This window comes from Macaca nemestrina, chromosome 17, assembly GCF_043159975.1.
Source record: "Macaca nemestrina isolate mMacNem1 chromosome 17, mMacNem.hap1, whole genome shotgun sequence".
In the NCBI taxonomy this organism is placed as follows: domain Eukaryota; kingdom Metazoa; phylum Chordata; class Mammalia; order Primates; family Cercopithecidae; genus Macaca; species Macaca nemestrina.
In genome coordinates this window covers 48,344,532-48,369,814 of record NC_092141.1, presented here as the reverse complement: position 1 = coordinate 48,369,814, position 25,283 = coordinate 48,344,532, and the positions used below count along the sequence as shown (strand labels likewise).

Below are 25,283 nucleotides of genomic sequence, written 5' to 3'. Positions count from 1 at the left end.
AGCTTGAGCTCCCTCTGGGAGGTTGGAGAAGGACCGAGCAGGGGATGGGTAGAGGTGGCAGCTGCTGCTGCTGCAGGTGCTTCCCCTCCCACCGCAGATGCAGGTCTGCTTACCTGACCTCTCACCCTGCTCTCCCAGGCCTTCTCCTATCAGGGAGAACCAGAAACTTCCAGGTAGAAGGAACTGAGGACTGGGCTGCCTTGATCTCTGAGCTGGGTAAGGCAGACTGGTCTGAGCCCCTTTGGGACTGAGGACAGAGACAGTGATTCACCAACAGCACGCAGGTGGATCCCTCCTTTAACTCTCATTTGAGACACTACAGAGGTAAGGAATGACTGATCAAGTCTGGGTTTTGCATAGCCTGAGCAATCTAGACCTCCTGATTCAGAGACCTTTTTCTTCAGTGGATTTTCTGGAGGTCAGCTTTCCCCTCCCCCGTCCATACACTACGTTCCTGAAGCCTCACTTCCTTCCATTTCCTCCAGTAAGACTTCTCTGAAATATATGCTTATTTTACTACCAGAGGAAGGTATATCTGCTAGCGTTGTGCTAGGTGAAAAAAATTCCTAAATCAGAGATATTATTTAATTGTTCAACACCTCCCTTTTTTTCCTTTCTCCTTTGTATTCTTCCTAAGCATAGATAATCCACATTTGGCTTTAAATTCAGCTTCTTGGGGATATTTCTGAATGAGGGCGCTAAAATAAATTAGAATTCAAGAATGGGAGAGTATCAGAAAACGCTTGGAATTTGAAGTTTAAAGGCCTGAACCCAGGTCTGTTTACAGAGGGACCTACAGCATGTTCTAGGTCAGAGTTTTAAGGCTAGAGCAGAGTTTTAAGGCTCTGCTTCCTCATCTATAAATGAATTTAATAATAACAGCCACCTCATAGGGTAGTAGAAAGGATGAAGTGACAGCACATAGATAAAAGTGCTTTGAGGGCTCACAATTATAGCTAACATTTATCAAACACCTACAAAGTTCCTGGCAGAATTCTAAGAACTTTATGCACATTATCTCATTTCAGCCTCACTACCTTATCAGGTGGTTACTATCATAAACCCAGTTTTACAGATGAAGAAATTGAGGTCACATAATTTGCCCAACGTCATACAACCAGGAAATGAAGACAAGATTTAAAGCCAAACTAGTTCAAATCTTCAGTGCCTATCCTTTTAAGTAAACTGCTCTCCAGTCTCTTAACCTAAGCAGGTTTTATTTGTTAAACAGGTTTTATTTGTTATTTCCTTCACGTTGTTGTTGTAAGAGTGACATGTCTAGTGCCTGGCACATGGTAACACTCAAATACACATATCATTATAAATAGGACTTGACCAAGGTCTCACAGTAAGTAAAGAGGTCATTGGACCTATAGGGCTCGAGAACCCAAGATCATAACCTATTCGTTACGATTATTGTTCATTTGCTAAAAAATAAAATACTCACCCAGGGACCAAAAACTTAATCATCTCTCTCTTCAGATTTCCAAGAGAGGGCACTTCCGGTATCCTTGATGTTCCTAAGAACATCATTCTCTGTCTCCTGAGGACTCCTACCACGTTAGCTACTGGAAGAAAGCCAGCAGGACCCCAGGAGTGGGCCGCTCATTCAACAGGACACATTGCTAATGGAATGAAGAGCGCTGTACACACAGACTCTGCTGCAAGCTTTTCATGTGCAAAGATGGTGTTGATGGCCCCTTCTAGCTGAGAACACAGCCTTGGCCAAGAAAGGCAAATTAGGCCAGGACAGTGGCTCAGGCCTGTAATCCCAGCACTTTGGGAGGCCAAGGTGGGAGAATTGCTTGAGCTCAGGAGTTCAAGACCAGCCTGAGTAATATATTTAATAGCAAGACCCTATCTCCACCGGGCGCGGTGGCTAACACCTGTAATACCAACACTTTGGGAGGCTGAGGCGGGTGGATCACTTGAGGTCAGGAGTTGGAGACCAGCCTCGCCAACATGGTGAAACCCTGTGTCTACTGAAAATATAAAAATTAGCCGGGTGTGGTGGTGCACGTCTGTAATCCCAGCTGCTTGGGAGCTAAGGCAGGAGAATCCCTTAAACCAGGGAGGCGGAGGTTGCAGTGAGCCAAGATTGCGCCACTGCACTCCAGCCTCGGTGACAGAGAGACTCTGTCTCAAAAACCGAATGAACAAATAACAACAAAAAGATCCTATCTCTACGAAATACAAATTTTTAAAAAGGGAAATTTTTGACTACATCAGAAACAAGTGACGATAAGGAAAATTGTGCTTTCATCTGGAATGAAATCCTTTAGAACAGGCCACCGGGCAAAGAACCCTCTGCTCCTACCCCACACCCCACCTACTTGGCCGCAGACCTACTGCCCCAGAGGCAGTTCAGCCCTGGGTATGGAGGGACACACCGCAGGGTTGCACGGGCGGCTCAGAACACCATTCTCTCTCCTTCCTTGAGTCTGATGTATTACTATGAAGGCACTATATAAACACAAAGCCAAATGAATCATGGCAACAAAGCTGAATGAAACTCCAACAAAAGGCATGTCCTTGGTGCCTTCCACTCCTTCCCCACATCACAGGGCCCTTCTATCAGTCTGTACCAAGCTCAAGTCTCTTTTCCAATCGCCGTCCCAAGAAGCGTGTTCTGGAGCTTCCTGAGTGCCCCTAACCCATGTCACCAAGGTCCTTTTCTCCCTGCTGCCCTCTTCCTCAAACGTCCCCCATCTGCCTCCGGCCCCACTCACCCAGGGTTGCTCTCTGTGCTTGGGTTTTTCAATCCCCAATTCTAAAGAGACAGGCACAGTAGAAAAGGGAATGGAAGGAGGCTTGATGTGGGCATCAGTGGGAAGATTTGGAAGAAATTGGAGAAGGGACTTTGCTCACTGCTCAGTCACCAAAACTGTTCTCTAGCAGATTTCATGAAGAAAAGACACTCAGCTGAAGGCCTACGGGAAATTTCCTTGCCTCCAAGGCCCAAAAGCTCTGTCCATCGATCTGTTTGGGAAGTGCCTCCTCACATCTAGCTTCAACCCTTCTTGCTGCAGTTGGTCCTTTCTCTAAGGAGTCAGAGGCACGCTGGGGCTCTGTTAACTGGTCAGGCCTCCACAGTAAGACTTTCCATTCCCTCATTCAGTCTCCAAAGCCGGGGGTATGCAGCTGTCCAAGGAGTGCTGTGCCCTGGAGCTATGCCAACGCTGGCACGGAACAGGGTGCAGATCTGAGCCTGCAGGTTCGCGAGAGGCAGGCCCGGGGCTGTGGCTCCTCTGGGAGATTCAACAGGCCCCCGACGGGAGGACAGGAAGGAGTCCCTAGGCCCGACCACCACCCCCCCGCCTCCTGCGTCCTTGGGTTTTCTGATGTTTCTCCTTTGAACACGTTCCTTTATTTATTGGGCCTCGTTTAACCTCAGCCATGTCCTCCCAAGATCATTTATTTGGTAACTGTCACTCAGCCTGCTCTGGCATTAACCTTGTAATCCTATTGATTTCCTCCAAGGTAGTTGGAGGTTTTCCCGTCTTCTTGCTGGACAGGTAGGGACTGATTCTCAGTTCTATAATCGAGGAAGACTGCCCAGGCTGGTAAGGGGCCTGCCCAGAGGCCGTCTGGAGTTACCTCTTTCTCACTGTGGCTCTCACCAGCCTGCGGGAGACCGATTCCTGAGGTCACCTCGGTTGCTTAAGTGTGAGGTAAGGTGACTGACTGCACACCACCGTCACCAGCAAGAGCTCCCTGAGTGGCTACTGAGGCTGTCCTTCAGCTCAAAGATACTGCATTCCACCAATTGAAGCTCTGATCGCCCTGGAAACCCGCCCCCCTCCACCATCTTGGATGCCGGAGGGGGAAGGGGCGCAATCAACAAGGGGGAAGCGGGTGAGGGTGGGGCCGAGGCCCAAGCCCGCGCCCACGTGGCCACCAGGCCTGCGCCTTCCCGCCACCTGTGGCTGGCAGCCTGGCCCCTGTTGAGCTGCAGCTGCAGCTCCCAGACACTAGCCCAGTCCGTCGCCAGGGGATTAGTGTCTGTCTGTCGGTTGGGACAGCCTCAGTGGGGGTTGTCCCGGCCCAGACAAGGGCCTCCACCTCGCCTTTACCCAGGACCACCCCCCCTGAGTCCAGCATGGGCAGAAGGGATTGTTTTGGGGGGTCTGAGTGCCTGGAGTGCTGATCTCTCCCAGAGCTGAGGTGTGGGGTGACCAGAGTCCCCCTCCCTGCCAAGGCTGAGCCACATGTGCTGGGAAGTTCATTTCCCCTTGTTTTCCAGAACGGGCTCCGGGATTGACCCCGGGAGTGACCCCAGTGTCAGGAGGCATTAATGATCTCCATACGGGCAATAAACAGGCAGACCGGCTGGCTGGGTGTGGAGGTGCCCTGGAATGGGGCCGTCTTATTAGCTTCCCATTCACTCGTGGGTAGAGGCTTAATTAGGAAGGGCTCCCTCCTCTGTCTCCCCCTCCCCCAAGCATCCCTGACCTCCCTGGGAACTGAAGTCTTCTCACTGGTTCCTCTGCTCCTCAAGGGCTTCCTCAAGAGGCAGCTTCTTCAGATGTCAGCTCCGTCATTTGTCCGCCTCTAACAGGACTTTTGACTCAGCCCTGATAATAAGGTCTATCTTGTTTGTTAAAGCCTCCAGAGGCAAAAAGCGCACAAACGTTCTGAGTCAGCTCGCTTTTTTGTCTACCAGACCCAGGAACAAGAAGGTCTTTCTCTTCTTTAACTTAAATCCCTCTTGACCATTTAAGTTGGAGCCTGTTGAGCCTTATTTTCTCTAAGTGCAAAGGGAGATAGCTGGTGACCACCCTTTACTTCCAGTCTTTAGCAACTGCCTAGATGATTACAAAGCCCAATCTGATCACAACTATCTCTCCAACTTTATTGCCATTAGGGAGGTTGCTCATTCTAAGCGTGCAACTTGCTCTCTTTGGGCTTCAGTTTCCTCATCTGTACAACTCACTTAAAATTCATCAAGCACCACATGCTAGGCACAATGGTAAGCACTAGGGCAATAAAGCGGAGGAAAACTCAGGGCCTACTTTAGGGGAGCTCCCAGTCCAGTGAAGGAGGCAGACTTGTAAACAAATGCCATAATAAAATGTGCTCAGGGCTATAATCTTAAGCCCTTACTGAGTGTGAAGAGAATACAAAAGAGGGATTAACTAACTCATCCTGGCTTGTTTGAGGAAGTCTCCATGAGAGGTGAGATCTGATGCTATCTATGAAAGACGAATATGAATGGGATCCCTTGAGACAGAGAATGTGGGAAAGGCATCCAGGAGAAAGGAAGAATACAGACATATGCATAGAGGCCTGTTTGAGGAGTAGTGGGGCTGGAGTGGTAAATGAAGCCTGTGGAAAGATAAGGCTTGGGAAGGACCTTGTAAACCATATTAAGAACTTTAGTGAATGGCTATGGGGAACCATAAAGGGTTCTTTTTGCGGGAAGGGGAAGGGAAGGAGAAGCTTGGACTGATCAGATTTTATTTTATTTTATTTTATCTTTTTGAGATGCAGTCTCCCTCTGTTGCCCAGGCTGGAGTACAGTGGCGCTCACTGCAATCTCCGCCTCTGAGGTTCAAGTGATTCTCCTGCCTCAGCCTCCCGAGCAGCTGGGATTACAGGCTTCCACCACTATGTCCAGCTAATTTTTGTATTTTTAGTAGAGACAGCGTTTTACCATGTTGGCCAGGCTGGTCTCAAACTCCTGACCTCAAATGATCCGCCTACGTTGGCCTCCCAAAGTGCTGGGATTACAGGCGTGAGCCACTGCGCCCAGCCCAGTTTGTATTGTAGAAGATGACTGATAGTGGGGCAGATAGACTTGCAGGTAGAGACTGGCAGCAAGGAGTTATGAAGGCAGGGAAGTTATTAGAAAGATATTTAGGAGAAGTGGAGTGTAGAAGAGGCAGGAGTTAAAGATGTTTCTGGGCCAGAGTATGATGGACAGTTGTGATTTTTTTACACACAGACTTCATACCCGCCTTTTCAGGTTCAGACTGTTGGTTGAGTTTTAGGAGAAAGAATCATTCTCTAGAGGCTTTTAAAAACAAGATTGGCAATATCAGGATTGAGTACAGTTTGGTAGGACCATCACTGAAGGGGTTGTGCTTACCCCCAGCTAAGACTATGTGATCCTAGTTAGCGCATTCAGATGCTTTCTTCCTGTAATTCTAATCTCGAGCCTAATGGCAGAAAGAATGAAAGGATAGAAGTTGAATCGTCCTCTTTGGGCCTCGGCTTCCTTAACTGTACAGTTCATTTTAGATTCAACAAACACTACACGGTAGGTAATGTTCTTCTACTACATTCTTCAGTCTTCATTCCCTAGGGAAGCCACTTACTTGTGTCCACTGTTCAGCTTCCCAGAGCTGCTCTGGACTTCATTATTTTTGAGGCTTGACCTTCAAGACTTTTCTTCATGTCAATGAATTGCCCCATGCTTCCAAAAAATCCCCTTTCTGCTAAAGCCAACCAGGTACAGTGTCACAGCTTTGACACAGAACCTTTTGTGGTTGTGATGACATTAAGTGAGAAAAGAGGCAGTGGGTATGGGCAGAGATGAGTTTCATTTTAGTCATGATAAGAAATACAGGGTCTGGAGATCATGATTTGAGACACATGAGTACACAGTGGGCATTCATACTGGTAGTTGATGAGGCCACAGAGGGGGAATTCATTGAAAAAGAAAAGGAGACCAAGAATGGAATCTCGGAGGGTGTGGAAAAGAAAGGAAATCAGCAAAGGGGCCTGAGAAGAATCAGTTAAAAAATTGACTGAGAGAGTGCAATCCTGGCAGCAAAAGAACTTTTTCGGAGCAAGGGAGAGGTCAGCAATGTAAAGTACTGGCAACTGTATTAAGGAGGATTCAAGGAGGAGGAAGTTAGAGTCACTGGGGACATTAGGAAGAGCAGATTAGTGGAGGGAAGATAAGAGTTCATCTCCATTTCAAGCTGTTGGAGGATCAAATGAGCTGGCTACTGTAAATTGGAAGGAGCCACCAAATGGGAGAGGGTCACACTCTGGTTTTCCTGGGTTTCTGGAAAGAACCATAATGCTGGCCTCCTGTGCCAACTTCCCTCCCATGGGCATTGACTAAAACTTGCCAGCAAGTCACTATACATCACTGGAGTCCTCACCTGCCCAGAGGGCCTGTCTTGGGGAGCTCCCTCTCTCAGACTCACTCAGGAGTCAGGCCTAGTGGCCCAGCAGAGTGGCTGAAGACAATCCTGCAATCATGCTGTGTTTTTGCAGTGGATGACCCTTCATAGCCCACCCTCCTTATTTCACTGTCAGTAACATCCCAATGCGTCACCTGACATTAAAGGCCTCCAAGATTTAACACCAAACCTGTTTCTACCCCAGTCCCACTGCCCCTCCTCAGGAACCAAATTCCCTTTCGCACAGCTCCCTCGCAATGGCCTTCACAGTCCTTTTAATGCACCTTTGTTCACACGGCATCCCTTTGATATCTCTCCCTTGATTTCCTGCCTACCTGCATCCTTCACAGTTTATGTAACACTTTCACATATACCTGAGCTCATAACAACCCTGAGGAGTAGGAAGGAATACAGATGGTATCACACACAATTTTACAAATAAGGAAACCAAGGCGTAGGGGAGGTAAGGGACTTTCCCAAAGTCACACAACTAAGAGGTGGCCTCTTCAGACTTTTGGAGTTTCATGGTTTCCAGATTCCAGGCTTCAGAATCATAAAGCTTAGTGCAATTGTCACCTCCTTGTCAGCCTGGGACAGACTGTAAACTACATACAGTTTGGCACAGAGGGTTTGGGGACAGCATGACATGGTGGTTGAGACTGGCCACTGGGTCCATACATCTCAGGTATTATCTTGGGTGATCTACTTAGCTTCTCTGGTCCTCAGTTTCCTCATCTGTAAAATGAGCAAAATAATACTCATTTACTTCATCAAGTTATTAAGTATTTGGGAAGCATTTACAACACTACAGAGTAAATAGATTTACTTGAAAGTGAAATGAACTTGGTTGAAAAAGATTAGACTTATTCATTGTCCATGGTATTACTACTGTTTTAGAGTAAAATGTCCTCATTGGAGAGAATCTGGTAATTATGGCAGAGTGCAAAGAAAACAAAAGAGATAACCACTTAACATTTTTACCAGAGTGATGACAGCAAGATGGTGGAATAGGAGATTCCAATCCTCATACTTCCATAGAAACATCAATTTTGACAACTATCCATGGACAAGAAGAATACCTCAAGTAGGAAGCCAGGAGTCCAGTGAAGCAATTATAAAACTCTGTTTAAGCCAAAAAAAAAAAAAAAAAAAAGAAAAGAAAAGAAAGAAAAGAAAAAACAATTAAGACTAGATGCATTGATGAATGTAAGAACGTGGTGGCTCATGCCTGTAATCCCAGCACTTTAGGAGGCCGAGGCAGGCAGATCACCTGAGGTCAGGAGTTTCAGACCAGCCTCGCCAACATGGTGAAACCCCATCTCTACTAAAAACACAAAAAATTAGCCGGGCGTGGTGGCATGTGCCTGTAATCCCAGCTACTTGAGAGGCTGAGGCAGGAGAATAGCTTGAACCCAGGAGGCGGAGGTTGCAGTGAGCCGAGATCATGCCACTGCACTCCAGCCTGGGTGACAGAGTGAGACTCTACCTCAAAAAAAAAAAAAAACAAAAAAAAACAATTAGCCTGACGTGGTGGCAGGCGCCTGTAGTCCCAGCTACTTGGGAGGCTGAGGCAGGAGAATCACTTGAACCTAGGAGGTGGAGGTTGCAGTGAGCTGAGATTGCGCCACTGCACTCCAGCCCAGGCAACAAGAGCGAGACTCCATCTAAAAAAGAAAAGAAGAAGAAGAACAGTTTCACTTAAGCCACATAACCCCACTCTCAGGCCTCATGGCTCAGTGCCCAAGTCCGCAGTTTCTTCTATGGGAGATAGTGAGAGTGAAGTGAGTGTCCAGCTTCCCCAACCTCACAGGTTGTTACCCAAGAAGCTCACTTCTGCCTCACCCCACCCACATCACTGAGGAGATCACACAGCTAACAGTCTTGGGGGAGCTAGGAGCAACCACAAAGTCTCAAAAACCAGCTATAGACCCTATTAATTGGCTTGAGACTCCACCAGGAGTCTGAAAACCTTGAAAACCCTGTGGGATACCTCATCTCCAGCACCTTCAATTGGATGACTCACACCCTCAGCACTCTGCATGTGCCCCTGAAATGGTATATGCAAAAGTCCTCAGATGGCATTTGTGCACTCCTGAGACAGAGCACCTGAGCCTACACGGACAGTGAGTGCCAGCCACCACAGAGGACACATGCAAATCCCCACAGACAGCATGTAGATATCAGCGGCTATCTCAACTTTGCAGTGTTGAGAGAAGGTGCACAACCTTGAACACTTCAAGGCACTACCCTGGAGAAAATTAAGAGGAGGCCCTCAACACCTGTCCTGACTTTATGGGATTGACAGTAGGCATACAATCCTAAGACTTACCCCCACAAGGGAGAATAAGAGAGTGGGGCAGGTGAATCCATAAAAAAGGCCTGAAAGATCTCAAACTCTTGATTGGTGAATGTCTTTCTCTTCCAAAGCCAGTTAGTAGAGACTGGAAGAGGAGACTGCTTTTTCAAAGACAGAAATGCAACAGTTCAGGGAACATGAAGAATTAAGAAAACATGACACCACCAAAGAAACAAAATAAAGCTCCTGTGGCTGATCCCAAAGAAACTGAGACCTATGAATTGCCAGATAAATAATTAAAAATAAGTGACTTAAAGAAGCTCACTGAGGTACAGGAGAATACAGACAACTAAACAAAATCAGGAGAACAATACAAGAACAAAATGAGAAATTCAACCAAAAGATAGAAATCATAAAAAAGAACTAAACAGAAATTCTGGAGCTGTAGAATATGATGAATCAACTGAAAAATTCAATAGAGAGCTTCGACAGGAGACTCAAGCAGAAGAAAGAAGCAGTGGACTCAAAGATAGATCATTTGAAATTATCCAATCAGAGCAACAATAAGAAGAAGGGATGAAAAAGTCCTGTGTGACTTATGGGACAACATGAAACAAAACAACATTTGCATTATGAGTTGATGTTCCAGCATATTCAAAGTGCTGAAACAACAAAAACAACTGCTAACCAAGAATACTCTACCCAGCAAATCTATTCCTAAAAAATGAAGGAGAGATAAAGACTTTTCCAGCTAAGGGAGTTCATTACTACTTACAAGAAATGCTAAAGAAAGTTCTTCAGGTTGAAATGAAAGGACATCAGCCAGCACTGGAAAGAAGAAGAAGAAGGGAGAAGGAAGAAGGAGAGGGAGAGGGAGAAAAGAAGAAGGAGAAGAAGAAGGAGGAGGAGGAATGAAAGGACAGTAAATATAAGAAACATATGAAAGTATAAAACTTGCTAGCAAAGGTAAATGTATAGTCAGATTCAGAATAGTCTAATTCTGTAACGGTAGTATGTAAATTACTTTTACCACCAGTGTAAAAGTTAAAAGACAAAAGTATTAAAAATGACTATGGGGCTGGGCGCAGTGGCTCACACCTGTAATCCCAGGACTTTGGGAGGCTGAGACAGGCAGATCATGAGGTCGGGAGATCGAGACCATCCTGGCTAACACGATGAAACCCCATCTCTACTAAAAATACAAAAAATTAGCCAGGTATAGTGGCTGGTGCCTGTAGTCCCTGCTACATAGGAGGCTGAGGCAGGAGAATGGTGTGAACCCGGGAGGCGGAGCGTGCAGTGAGCCAAGATCACGCCACTGCACTCCAGCCTGGGCAACAGAGTGAAACTCCAACTCAAAAAAAAGAAAAAAAAAGTATAGCTGCAATAATTTACTAATGAATGCACATTATAAAAATGTAAACAGTCATATTAATAACATTAAATGTAGGGGAAAAAAGTTAGTTTTTGTATGTCATCAAAGTTAGGTTTTTATCATGTTAAAATAGTCTATTATAACAATATAATGTTTTCTGTAATCCCAAGGTAATCACAAAAGAAAAATTCTGTAGTAGATACACAAAATACAAAGAGAAAGGAATCAAAACATAATACTATAAAAATTATTAAATCACAAAGGAAAACAGCAATAGAGAAAAGAGAAAAGGAATTGCAAAACAGAAAACAACTAAATGGCAATAGCAAGTCCTTACCTATCAATAATTACCTTAAATATAAATGACTTAATTTCACCAATCAAAAGACAGAATAGCTGAATGACTACAAAACAAGATCCTGCTATATGCTGCCTACAAGAGGCTCACTTTAGCTTTAAGACACACACAGGCTGAAAGTAAAGGGGTGGGAAAAGATATTCCACTCAAATGGAAGCCAAAAGAGAGCACAGGTAGCTATACTTGTATTAGGCACAATAGACTTTAAGTCAAAGTCTGTCATAACAGTCAAGGAAAGTCATCATGTAATGAATGATAAAAGGGTCAGTTCACCAAGAAGGTATTACAATTGTGAGTATACATACACCCAACATTGGAACACCTAAATATATGAAGCAAATAACAACAGAACTGAAAGGAGAAATAGACAGCAATATAATAGTAATGGAAGACTCCAATATGCTACATTCAACCTTGGACAGATCATCCAGACAGAAAATCAATATACAAACAGCATTCAGTGAAATACTAGCAAGCTGAATTTAATAGCACATTAAAAGGATCATACACTATGATCAAGAGGAATTTATCCCTGGAATACAAGGACAGTTTGACATATACAAAACAATAAGTGAAGTACACCACATTAACAAACAAAGGATAAAAAATGTATGATGATTTTATTATATGCAGAAAAAACATCTGACAAAATTCAATATCCTTTCATGATTAAAAACTCTCAACAAATGAGTTATAAAGGAATGTACCTCAACATAATAAAAGTCATATATGACAGCCCACATCTAACATCATATTCAACAGAGAAAATCTGAAAACTGTTCCTCTAAAAACAGGAACAACACAAGTGTGCCCACTCTCACCACTTCTATTCAAAATAGTACTGGCAGTGTTTGCCAAAGCAATTAGGCAAGAAGAATAGATAAAAGAAATTCAAATTGGAAAGAAAGAAGTTAAATTGTATGTTTGCAGATTATATGATCTTATGTAGTGAAAATCCTAAATACTGTTAGAACTAATACACATCTTCATTAAAGTTGCAGGTTGAGTGTCAACATGTCACCACAAGTGGAAAATTCTACATCTAACCTCGTATGATTGGTCATAATGAAAATGCAGGCACACGACACACAGTTTATTCAGCATCCCCAAGGGGGAAACCACCCCAGCTCCCTGCAGCTGTGATATATCTTTTCTGCACATGTCCAGATTTCCCCGTGTAAGCACATCCAGCAAGGGTTATAAAATGGCATAACCCATTTAAAAACCCATTCTTAAAATGGTGTGCAGGCCAGATGCACCAATTGCAGGCCCCACATGGAGCCAATACCTATGTGCTTTACTTACTGTGGGATTTCTTTTGGCTTATTCTCTGCTCTGTGGTGTAAAGATATTATTGAAAATGTCGAAAAGGCCTACAGATACTCCTGTGGGTAACAGTGGTGAGAAGAAGAGGATGCAGTTATCTTTATCTATAGCACCGAAAATCAAGCTGTTGGAGAAGCTGGACAGCAGTATAAGTATGAAATGTCTTACAGAAGAGTATGGTGTTGGAATGACCACCATATATGACCTGAAGAAACAGAAGGATAAACTGTTGAAGTTCTATGCTGAAAGCAATGAACAGAAGTTAATAAAAAAAAACAAAACAGAAAAACAGTCTCGGTGCAGTGGCTCATGCCTATGATCCCAGTACTTTGGGAGGCCAGGGCAGGCAGATTGCTTGAGCTCAGGAGTTCAAGACCAGCCTGGATCACAAGGCAAAATCCCATCTCTACAAAAAAATTTTAAAAATCAGCCAGGCATGGTGGCTCATTCGTGTAATCCCAGCACTTTGGGAGGCCAAGGTGGGTGGATCACTAGAGCTCAGGAGTTCAAGACCAGTCTGGCCAACATGGTGAAACCCCATCTCCACTAAAAACACAAAACTTAGCTGGGTGTGGTGGCATGTGCCTATAATCCCAGCTACTTGGGAAGCTGAGGCACGAAAATCACTTGAACCTGGGAGGGGAAGGTTGCAGTGAGCCATGATCTCACCACTGCACTCCAGCCTGGGTGACAGAGCAAGACTCTGTCTGAAAAAACAAAGAAACATGTGTGGTAACATGTGCTTATAGTGCCAGCTACTCAGGAGGCTGAAGTGGGAAGATCGCTTGGGCTGGAGAGGTGGAGGTTGCAGTGAGCCGAGATTAAGCTACTGCATTCCAGCCTGGGTGATATAGACACTGTCTCAAAACAAAACAACAACAACAGCAACAAAAAGAAAAACAGTGCATAAAGTTAATAATGAAGATCTCGGTAATGTATTGAAAGAATGGGTTCAAAAGTGTTGCAGTAAATACTGGCTACAGATCATGAAACAAGCAAAGATCTATCACAGTGAACTGAAAATTGAAGGGAACTGTGAATGTTCAACAGGCTGGTTTCAGAAATTTAAGAAAAGATAGCACTAAATTTTTAAAGATTTGTGGTGATAAAGCATCTGCTGATCATGAAGTAGCAAAGAAATTCATTGACAAGTTTGCCCGAGTCATCACTAATAAAAATCTGATGCCAAAACTCGTCTATAATGCTGATGAAACTTCACTGTTTTGGCATTTTTGCTCCAGAAAGACACTGACTACAGTTGATGAGACAGTAATTAAGGATGCCAAGGATAGACTGGGCATGGTGGCTCATGCCTGTAATCCTAGCATTTTGGGAGGCCAAGGCAGGCAGATCACTTGAGGTCGGGAGTTTGAGAACAGCCTGGCCAACATGGTGAAACTGTATCTCTACTAAAAATACAGAAAAAATAGTAGGACGTGGTGGCACACGCCTGTAGTCCCAGCTACTGGGGAGGCTGAGGCACAAGAATTGCTTGAAGCTGGGTGGTAGAGGTTGGCAGTGAGCCGGGATCACGCCATTGCACTCTAGCCTGGGCAACAGAGCAAGACTCTGTCTCAAAAAAAAAAAAAAAAAAAAAATGCCAAGGATAGAGTAACCCTACTGGGATGTGCTAATGTAGCAAGCATCTATAAGTATAAACTTGCTGTGATTGACAAAAGCTTGCATCCTCACTGTTATTAAGGAGGAGATCTCTTTTTTTTTTTTTTGAGACAGAGTATCGCTGGCCGCCCAGGCTGGAGTGCAGTGGCGTGATCTGGGTTCACTGCAAGCTCCGCTTCCCAGGTTCACACCATTCTCCTGCCTCAGCCTCCCAAGTAGCTGGGACTACAGGTGCCTGCCACCACGTCAGGCTAATTTTTTGTATTTTTAGTAGAGATGAGGTTTCACCGTGTTAGCCAGGATGGTCTCGATCTCCTGACCTTGTGATCCGCCCGCCTTGGCCTCCCAAAGTGCTGGGATTACAGGCATGAGCCACAACGCCTGGCCAAGGAGGAGATCTCTTACCAGTCTGCTACTATGCTAACAAAAATCATGGATCATCAGGGACATCTTTTATGATTGGTTTCACAAACATTTTGTACCAGTGGCTAGTGCTCACTGCAGGGAAGCTGGAATGCATGATGATGTAAGACTTTGTTATTCCTTGATTATTGTTCTGCTCATTCTCCGGCTGAAATTCTCACACACAAAAAATAATGTTTATGCCATGTACTTTCCCCCAGATGTGACTTCATTAATTCAATGTGACCAGGGTATCCTTAGGTCAATGAAAAGTAGATGTAAAAACACTTCATTGAACAGAATGCTAGCAGCAGTGAACAGAGGCATGAGTGCAGAAGGTTTTCAAAAGGAGGTGACTTGAAGGATGCCACATATACTGTTGCCAGTGCTTGGAACACAGTGACTGAAGACTGTTGTGCATGCCTGGTGTGACCTCTGGCCTTTGACTATGTTAAGTGATGATGATGAACAAGGTGGTGACTTTGAAGAATTGTGTATCAAGTGAGAAGGAATTGGTGTCAAGTGAGAACAAAATGATATCTGACCTTCTTTCATGTGCAAAAAATATACCTTCAGAGTCTGCCAATGAGTTAGAAGAACCAGATATCAAAGGGGTTTTTGACATTGATAATAGGGCTCCAGTTGTTTACTCATTGGCTGATGGTGAAATAGCCAAATGGCTCCAAATGAAAGTGATCATGATAATAGTGGCAATGAAGATGACATTGTTAACATTTTTTGCAGGAAAAACGTCTATAGATGGCCTGGTGAAAATGTATGATGGGCTTATTGAAGGACTAACGCAGCATACATTCATAACAGAACAAGAAATCATGTTCGTTTATAAAATCAAAAAGACACTTTGAAGACAAAAATCTGTTGTTGGCTGGGTGTGGCGGCTCATGCCTCTAATCCCAGCACTTTGGGAGGCCAAAGCAGGAGGATTGCTTGAGCCAAGAGTTTGAGACTGGCCTGGGTAACATGCTGAGACTCTGTTGAATAAGAAATAATTTTAAAAATTAGCAGGTCATGGTGTTGTGTGCCTGTAATCTCAGCTACTTGGGAGGCCGAGGCGGGAGGATTGCTTGAGCCCAGGAGGTCAAGGCTGCATTGAGCCATGTTCACACCACTGCCTTTCAACCTGGGCGACACAGTAGTGAGACCCTGTCCCCCCCAAAAAAAAGAAAAAAAGTATGTCATACTTTTACTGTTAAGTACTCATGTGTGAATAAATGTAAGAAAATGATTGTTTAATTAGCAGCATATAAATTCTGATTCAGGCATGATGGCAATGCCAAACAACCACAGATTGTCCACATTGGTGGCAGAGATCGTGGCACCTTTGCTTTCTGATGGTTCAGTGTACACAAACTTTGTTTCATGCATAAAATTATTTAAAACATTGTATAAAATTACCTTCAGGCTATGTGTATAAGGTATATACAAAACATAAACGAATTGTGTGTTTAGACTTGGGTTCCATTCCCAAGATACCTCATTATATATATGCAAATATTCCAAGCTTTTAAAAAAAATCCAAAATGTGCGGCCAGGCGTAGTGGCTCACATCTGTAATCCCAGCACTTTGGGAGGCCGAGGCGGGTGGATCACGAGGTCAGGAGTTCAAGATCAGCCTGGCCAACATGGTGAAACCCCGTCTCTACTAAAAATATGAAAATTAGCCAGGCATGGTGGTGGGTGCCTGTAATCCCAGCTACTCCAGAGGCTGAGGCAGAGAATTGCTTGAACCTGGGAGGTGGAGGTTGCAGTGAGCCGAGATGGCACGACTGCACTCCAGCCTGGGCAACAGAGCAAGACTCCAAATCAAAAAAAAAAAAAAAAAAAATCAAAAATACTTCTGGTCCTGAGCATTTCAGATAAGGGACACTCAACTTGTATTTAAAAAAAAAAAAAAAAGATAAGTGTTGGTGAGTGTGTGAAGAAAAGGGAACCCTATGTATACTGTTGGTGGGGATATAAATTGGTATGGCCATTATGGAAAATAGTATGAAAGTTTCTCAAAAAATTAAAGTAGAAGTACCATATAATCCAGCAATCCCACTTCTAGGTACTTGTCCAGAGGAATCGAAATCAAGGTCTTGAAAAGTTACCTGCACTCCTATTTTCAGTGCAGTATTATTCAAAATAGCAACGATATGAAAATAACCTAAATGTCCATCGGCAATAAATGAATAAGGCTGGGTGTGGTGGCTCACTCCTGTAATCCCAGCACTTTGGGAGGCCGAGGCCGGTGGATCACTTAAAGTCAGGAGTTCGAGACCAGCCTGGCCAACATGGTGAAATCCCATCTCTACTAAAAATACAAAAATTAGCTGGGCATGGTGGTGGACGCCTATAATCCTAGCTACTCGGGAGGCTGAGGCAGGAGAATCACTTGAACTCAGGAGGCAGAGGTTGCAGGGAGCCGAGATTGTACCACTGCACTCCAGCCTGGGTGGTAGAGTGAGAATCAGTCTCAAAACAAAAATAAAAAATGAAAAAAATAATGAATGAATAAAGAAAATGTGGTGCATACATATACAAGGAAATATTATCCTACCTTAAAAAAGAAAAAAAAAAAAATCTTGTCATTTGCAACAACCTGGATAGGCCTGAAGGACATTATGCTAGGTGAAATAGGACAGACACAGAAACACAAATCTGTAAGATCTCACTTGTATGTGGGATATAAAATAGTCAAACTCATAGAAACAAAGAAGAGAATGATAGTTACCAGGGGCTCGGGGAAGGGGAAGAGAAGAAGATGTTGGTCAAAGGGTGCAAAGTTTCAGTTATGCAAGATGAATGAGTTCTGGAGATTTAATATAAAGCCTGATGACTCTAGGTAACAGTACTGTACCATATGCTTGAATTTGCTAAGAAGGTAGATCCCAAGTTTTCTCACCATGCATATGAAAAGTAACTATGTGAGGTGACGGATATGTCAGTGGTCTTTATGGCAGTGATTATTTCACAATGTATGTCGAATCAAGTGGTACACCTTAAAATATACAATAAAAAGGATAAAATGATGCTCTCAAAATAGACAAATAAATACTTTTTAGAAAGAAAGCACAGGTAGGGATAAAATGCCTACACTAATCCATTGAGCAAATTTAGCTTTTTTTTAAAAAAAATTATCATCATCATAAATAAATGAAGTTTTTAAGCTCTAAAAACATATTTTGCCAGGTAATCTTTCCCTCTTTACATTAAAAAAAATACTTTTAAATTGTGAAATGAAACAGATCTAGAAAAGAAAAGTCAGCCATCGGATTTTCTGATAAGGCCATTTGATTAACTACTGAGCATCCTCTGTGCTTATTTCAGCATTAGTGTCAGGTTTTTATAATTTTTCAGGGTTTTCTTTTTTCTTTCTAATTAATGCTTAGTCCATTATGTACTCTTGCCTATTTGTGAGAGCAAAGAGTTAGAACAACCTAAATATCAAATAATTTATGGGTTACTTAAATAAATCATGACCATTTACTGAACTGTATGTATGGAGTGATCCAAGCTTTATAAAAATTAAAGACACCTCGGGAGGGATCCACAGCAAGGTGTGACCAGTGGTTGTCTCTGAGAGTGTAGGGTGTGGTTGTTCTTCTTTGGCTTATGTTTTTCTTTGGCTCATTTGTGAATTTTTCTGTAACAAGTATACATTGCTATTGTAATAAGAAAAATAGAAATAAGAACAATAATGATAAATAATAGCTAACATTAAACACCATATACCAGTGCACCAAATGCTTGATATAAATCACTTATTGAATGCAGCAACATAATGTAGACACTATTACTTACTTTTAAAAATAAACTCTTAATTTTAGAATAGATTTATAGAAAAGCTGCAAAAACAGCACATAGACTTCCCATATTCTGCCTCACACCCAGTTTCTTCTATTGTTAACATCTTACATTAATATGGTATGTTTGTGTATTAGTCCATTCTCACGCTGCTATGAAGAAATATGTGAGACTGGGTCATTTATAAAGTCAAGAAGTTTAATTGACTTACAGTTCTGCATAGTTGGGAAGGCCTCAGGAGACTTACAATCATGGTGGAAGGCACCTCTTCACAGGGCGGCAGGAGAGACAATGAGTATAAGCAGGGGAAATACCAGATCCTTATAAAACCATCAGATCTCGTGAGACTTGATCATTATCATGAGAAGAGTATGGAGAAAACTGCCCCCATGATTCAATTACCTCCACCTGTTCCCTCCCACAACACATGGGAATTCAAGATGAGATTTGGGTGGGGATACAGCCAAACCATATCAGTTTCTTACAACTAACATCCACGCTTCTTTCAGACTTGCTTAACTTTTTTTACTGAATGTCCTTTTTCTGTTCTAGGATTCCATCCAGGAGACCACATTGCATTTCATTATCATGTCTCCGTAGGCTCTTCTTGGCTGTGCCAGTTTCTCAGACATTCCTTGCGCTTGATGTCTTGAACAGTTTTAGGAAGTGCTGTCAGGCATTTGGTGGAATGTTCCTTGATTGGGGTTCGTTTGGTATTTTTCTTATGATTAGGCTGAAGTTATGGGTTTGGGGGAGGAAGGCCAGAGAAGTGGGATGTCCTTCTCATCAATCATATCGAAGACATGTTATGACTTCTCACTAATGATGCTAGCCTTGGTCACCAGAGTGAGGTAGTGTTTGCTAACTTTCCACTGTAAAGGGATTCCTTTTGCCCCTTTCCATACTGTAGTAGCTGGAAGGAAATCACTGGCACAGCCCACGCTTCAGGAGTGGGGAGTTACACTCCACATTCTTGAGCAGGGAGTATCTATATCAATATTTGGAGTTCTTCTTCACAGATTTGTCTATTCTCTCGCATTGATTAACTTATTTTACTCAATCGTTTATTTGTGTCAGTATAACTCCTGGATCTTTGTGTTATATGTTGGGTTATAATTCAGTAGTATGTTATGTATTTTGTTGCTGGAATTGTTCCAGCTTTGGCTACTGGGAGCTCTTTCAGTGGGCTCCTGCATTCCTTTGGCCCCATCATTATGATTCACCTGTAAATGAGAAAACTGAAGTAGAGAAAAGCTGAATAACAGCCCAAGGGTCACACTGCTAGTCAGTGAGTGTCTGTTTCTAAGTTATGGGCAGCAAGTATGACCTCTGTACTCCAATGCCTCCTCTAAAAAAATTACACACCTGTAGTCCCAGCTACTCAGGAGGCTGAGGCAGGAGAATCGCTTGAACCCAGGAGCTGGAGGTGGCATTGAGCCGAGATTTTGCCACTGCACTCCAGTCTGGATGACAGCGAGACTCCATCTCAAAAAACATTACAACAAAAATTTTTTTTTTTAAATTTTCAATTAAAAATTACACACACACACACACACGAACACACACACACGGGTGCTTTTGGGACTTTCAGATCTTTCTAATTTATCTTTTTTGTTTTTTTAATGGCATCTCGCTCTGTTGCCCAGGCTGGAGTGCAGTGGTGTGGCCTTGGCTCACTGCAACCTCGACCTCCTAGGCTCCAGTGATCCTTCTATCTCAGCTATTCCAGGCTGGGACTACAGGCGCATAACACCACACCCAGCTAATTAAAAAAAAAAATTTCTTTTTTAGAAATGGGGTCTTGCTATGTTGTCTAGTCTGGACTCAAACTCCTGGGCTCAAGTGATCCTCCCACCTTAGCCTCCCAAAGTGTTGGGATTACAGGTGTGAACCATGGTGCCAACCTCAACCTGCTTTTGGCCAAATACACGGAGCCCACCTGCTCCAGCACATCATTCCCTGCGCTAACCTCCAGGCATGAGGCCTGGGTGCACATCCAGACTCAGGCAGGCCTCCTGCTCCCTCTGTCTGAGAGCTACAAAGGAAAGCAGCACCGGCAAATGGGAGTCTCCACGTGCTGCCTGGCACTGTCTTGCCAGCCAGTCCATTTCTGTGCTCCAGGCACACCAGTTGTCTGCAGGTCACCGTAACTAGAGAGCACGCACTCCCAGTGTTCCACTCTACAGTCTCTCGGCCCAGCCCTACCCTCTCCCAACCTGCCAGCCCAGCTGGGGTCCTCCTAAGTCAGCATACACAGCGGGGACTCCACAAGTTGCTGCTGCCCAGCCTTAGTGCTTTCCACAACCCTGTCCCATCCTTCCTCTCCCTAACCCTCACAATAACCCTGTTTAGAACATGTGCTCAATGGACAGAGGAGAAAACTGAGGCACAGAGGCTAAATGGCCAGGTTAGAGGTGGAGTCGGACAGAGCTGACCCCACGCCTCTCCCTCTAAATCCAGTGCTCCTTCCCACCCTCTTGCTGCATCCGGTCTCTGCTCTCATCTCCCCAGTGGGAGACGCTTACTCAAGACACCCCCTGCCCCTTGCCAGGCTTGGGTTGGTACCTGAGGTACCTCTTCAAAGGTAGTCATCTGCCATCAAAAAAGGAAGTAGCAGAGAGCTGAGGGGTTCCAAGCCTCCACCCTCTGACAATAGTGTCACAGACAGGACCAAAAGTAGATATGAAGTATGAGGAAAAAATCAAGGCTGGGCTGACACCCTGGGGTGCACAGGCACAGCCCCAGAAAGCCAAGAGCAAGGTTTTCATACAAATTTGTTCATTCATAAGAGGTTTTCCCATATTCCCTCTGCCCCCCAACACATGCACAGCCTCCCCCATTTTCAATATCCCCAATCAGAGGGGTACATTTGTTACGTTCATGTCCTATTTTAATTTTAATTTTATTATCATTATTTATTTATTTTTTTATTTCACTCTGTCACCCAGGCTGGAGTACAGTGCAGCTGCTCACTGCAACCTCTGCATCCTGGGTTCAAGTGATTCTCCTGCCGCAGCCTCCCAAATAGCTGAGATTACAGGTAGCCACCACTACTCCTGGCTAGTTTTGTATTTATAGTGGAGATGGGGTTTCACCATATTGGCCAGGCTGGTCTCAAACGCCTGACCTCAGGTCATCTGTCCACCTCAGCCTCCCAAAAAGTGCTGGGATTACAGGTGTGAGCCACTGCGCCCAGCCCCTATATTTTTAAAGTTGGGACAAAATACACATATACAACATAAAATTTCCCATTTAAACCATTTTAGGTGTACAGTTTAGTGGCATTAAGTACACTCACATTGTTATGCAACTATCACCACAATCTGTTTCTGAAACTTCTTATCATTCCAAACAGAAACTCTGTACTCATTAAGCAATAACTCCTCATTCCCCTCTCCTCCCAGCCCCTGGTAACCTCTACTCTCCTTTCTGTTTCCATGACTTTTCCTACTGTAGATATTTCAGCCAAGTACAATCATACAATATTTGTCCATTTGTGTCTAGCTTATTTCACTTTAGCATCATGATTTCAAGTTTTCTCTATATTTTATAGCACGTATATACAATATAGAGCAAATAGCATGTATCAGAACTTCACTCATTTGTATGACTGAATAATATTCCATTGAATGCATGCACCACCTTATGTACCACATTCATCTGTTAATGGACATTGAGATTGTATTCAACTTTCAGCTACTGTGGATAAGGCTGCAATATACACTGGTGTACAAGTATCTGCTAGAGTGTCCGTTTTCAATTCCTTTGGGTGTATACCTAAGAGTGCAATTGCTGGACCATGTGGTAACTCTATGTTTAGCTTTGTGGAGAACCACCATACTGTTTTCCACAGAAACTTCACCATTTTACATTTTCAACAGAATGTACATGAGTTCCAATTGCTCCACATCCAGGGCTGGTGTGGTGGCTCACACCTGTAACCCTAGCATGTTGCAAGGCTGAGGCAAGAGGGTCACTTGTGTTCAGGAGTTTGAGATCAGCCTGGGCAACACAGTGAGACCTTGTCTACAAAAAATCAAAAATTAGCCAGGAGTGGTAGTGCACACCTATAAAGCCAGCTACCTGGGAGGCTGAAGCAGAGGGTCACTTGAGTCCAGGAGATTATGCCTATAGTGAGGTATAATAGTGCCACTGCCCTCCTGCCTGGGCGACAGAGTGAGACCTTGTCTCAAAAAAAAAAAAAAAAATCCTTCACATTCTTGCCAATTTGTTTGGACTTTCTTTCCTCCTTCTCTTCTCTTCCCTCCCTTTCCCTCTTCCTTCCTTCCTTCTTCCCTCCCTCCCTCTCTCTCGTCTTTCTCTTTCTTTCTTCTTTCTAGTACAGATGGTGGTCTCACTATTTTGCCCAGGCTAGATTATAAATCCTGGGCTTAAGTGATTTTCCCTCCTCAGCCTCCCAAGTAGATTGGATGACAGTTGTGTGCCTCCATTTCTGGCTTGCTCTCTCTCTTTTTAAATTCCAGCCATCCTGGTGAGTGTGGAGTGATATCTCGTGGTTTTGATTTGCAGTTCCTTGATGACTAATGATGTTGAGCATCTTTTCATATTTTTACTGGTCACTTATATATCCTCTTTGGAAAAAGTGTCTATTTAAGGTCCTTCGCCCGTTTTGTAATTGAGTTATTTGTCTTTTTGTTGTTAAGTTGTAGAAATGATATATTTTTGATATTAAATTCTTATCCAATATATTATTTACAAATCCTTTTTTTTCCCATTCTGTGAGTTGTGTTTCTACTTTCTTGATAGTGTCTTTTGGTGTACAAAAGTAATTTGATTTTGTGAAGTTCAATTTATCTATTTTTTCTTTTGTCATCTATGCTTTTAAAGTTATATTTTTTAAACTATTGCCAAATTCAAGGTCATGAAGATTTCCCCCTGTGATTTCTTCTAAGAGTTTTATAGCTTTAGCTCTTAAGTTTAGGTCTTTGATGCATTTGGGGGTTAATCTTGTATATCATGTAAGGTAAGGGTTCAACTTCATTCTTTTGCATGTGGACATCCAGTTTTTCCCACACCATTTGTTGAAAAGACTGTCCTTCCCTCACTGAATGGTCTTGGCACCCTTGCCAAAAATCAAACCTTGTTTGGATTGATGATTCAGTATGACACCTGGAGTCAATGACCAGAGACCCTTTCAACCACGGAGATCTGGTAAAAGATCTTGTCTGAGAGTGCGGCCAACCCCTCCTCCCAAGCAGTCCTCTCTGTGGCAGTTGCTGCAAGGGGTGCTGGGAATGATATGGCTATCAACAGGAATCTACTTCTTCAAGGGATGTTTTAGCTCAGCACTTTAAAAGGAGGCAGGGTGGTTTTCTGGGAAGAGATGACAGACGTGCGTTTGAATCCTGACTGTGTCTCTAGCTCTATGGTACTGGAAGTTACCTTATCTCTCCAAGCCTCATCTGTGCAATGGGAAAGTCATATAGCTGGTCACATCCAATCAGTCTGCCCTGTTCCTGCTCCGGTGGCATTAATCCTCACAGCTCTGTCTCATCCTCTTGCTGCAGGAGTAGGCACATGACCTGGCCTGGCCAAATATGGTTGTCTTTGTCCTGTGCCCTGAGTAGATATTGGACCCTCATGGGAATAAACCAGTCCCCCGAGATAGTTTGCTCTGTGCACAGAAAGCAGTCTTCCTCTTCCCCTGGGAATAATGGTTCTAAAGACCATCTGAGCCTAGGCTGCCCTAGTCATTTTTTCCTGCTGCTTGGGTAGGATGTACCTGAGAGCTGAGCCAATAGAGAGGGAAGTCCGGCTAAGAGCTGGAGCCAATAAGAGCCCAGGCTTATTTGACTCCCTGGAACAAGCTATGCCTGAAGTCTACTCCTGCTTTTATCAATTATGTAAAGTAATACATTCCCTTTTCAGCTTAAGCTAATTTGAGTTGGGCTTTTGTCAGTAGGAGCTAAAAGAGCCCTGACCAGTATATATTTCTCCAGAGCAGTTGTGTGGATTAAGAGAAATGAGGCCAGGCGCAGTGGCTTATGGCTGTAATCCCAGCACTTTGGGAGGCCCAGGCAGGAAGATTGCTTAAGCCGAAGAGTTCGAGACTAACTGGGAAACATGGCAAAAGCCCAGTCTCTACAAAAAAAAAAAAAAAAAAAAAAGCTGGGCATAGTGGCATGTGCCGGTAGTCCCAGCTATTTGGGAGGCTGAGGTGGGAGGATCACCTGAGCCCAGGAGGTTGAGGCTGTGATGAGCTGTGATCATGCCACTGCACTCCAGTCTGGATGACTGAGTGAGACCCTGTCTCAAAGTAAAAAAGAGAGAGAGAGAGATTGCGAAGTACTTGGCAGTCAGCATGCATTTTGAGAGAGAGAGAGAGACCAGCAAGCCTGGCTTTTTGGTGTAGCCACAACTGACAACAGTGGCAAAGGAGAATGAGTTGTTTGTATGGGTGGAGGAGGGAGGTGGGCATATGATCCCAGGGGGCCAATCTGAGTGTTTCCCTGTGATTGTTCTAAGTAGAAAAGCAGAGTCATTTCCTTTCCTTTTAAGCCACTAAGCTGGATTTCTGTAACCCACAGCTGCCTGCAGCCAAGCTCCCTGTGGTAGAAGAGTGAAGAAGCCCATCTGTGGTAGGAGAGAGTGATGCCAACACACAGAGAAAAGAAATGAGAGAGAAAGCAGGCAGACAGAGACAGCGAGCATTCTGAAGGCCGGCTGCCCCTCCCCTGCACCTCCCAGGTCCTGTGCTTGCCAATAAACTGCCCTTTTTCTTCAGCTTGAGTTTGGATTTCTGTCCTTATGACTGAAGGATTCCTGACTAATATGTCCAGAGGCCAGCTGAGGTGAAGCCATAAAAGACCCACTGGATCGGCTGGACAGCCAGGACTGTGACCCTCACGCCTGGCATGGGGAAAGGCCAGCATCCTTCCCTGCTGAGCAGCTCTCACATCTGGGTCTCCAAGGCAGACTGAGACCTGGATGGGGACAGACAGGGCT

At 44.0% G+C, this 25,283-nt stretch overlaps 1 long non-coding RNA gene across 1 annotated transcript; it reads right to left on the bottom strand.

Annotated features, from left to right (window-relative positions):
- Positions 1-5,674: 5,674 nt before the first annotated feature.
- On the bottom strand, positions 5,675-24,368 carry LOC105476853 (uncharacterized). Its single transcript, XR_984305.3, has 3 exons — positions 23,418-24,368; positions 8,115-8,255; positions 5,675-7,868 (listed from the first exon to the last, which is right to left on the bottom strand). It is a non-coding gene; the product is annotated as an uncharacterized lncRNA (long non-coding RNA).
- Between the last annotated feature and the right edge of the window lie 915 nt (positions 24,369-25,283).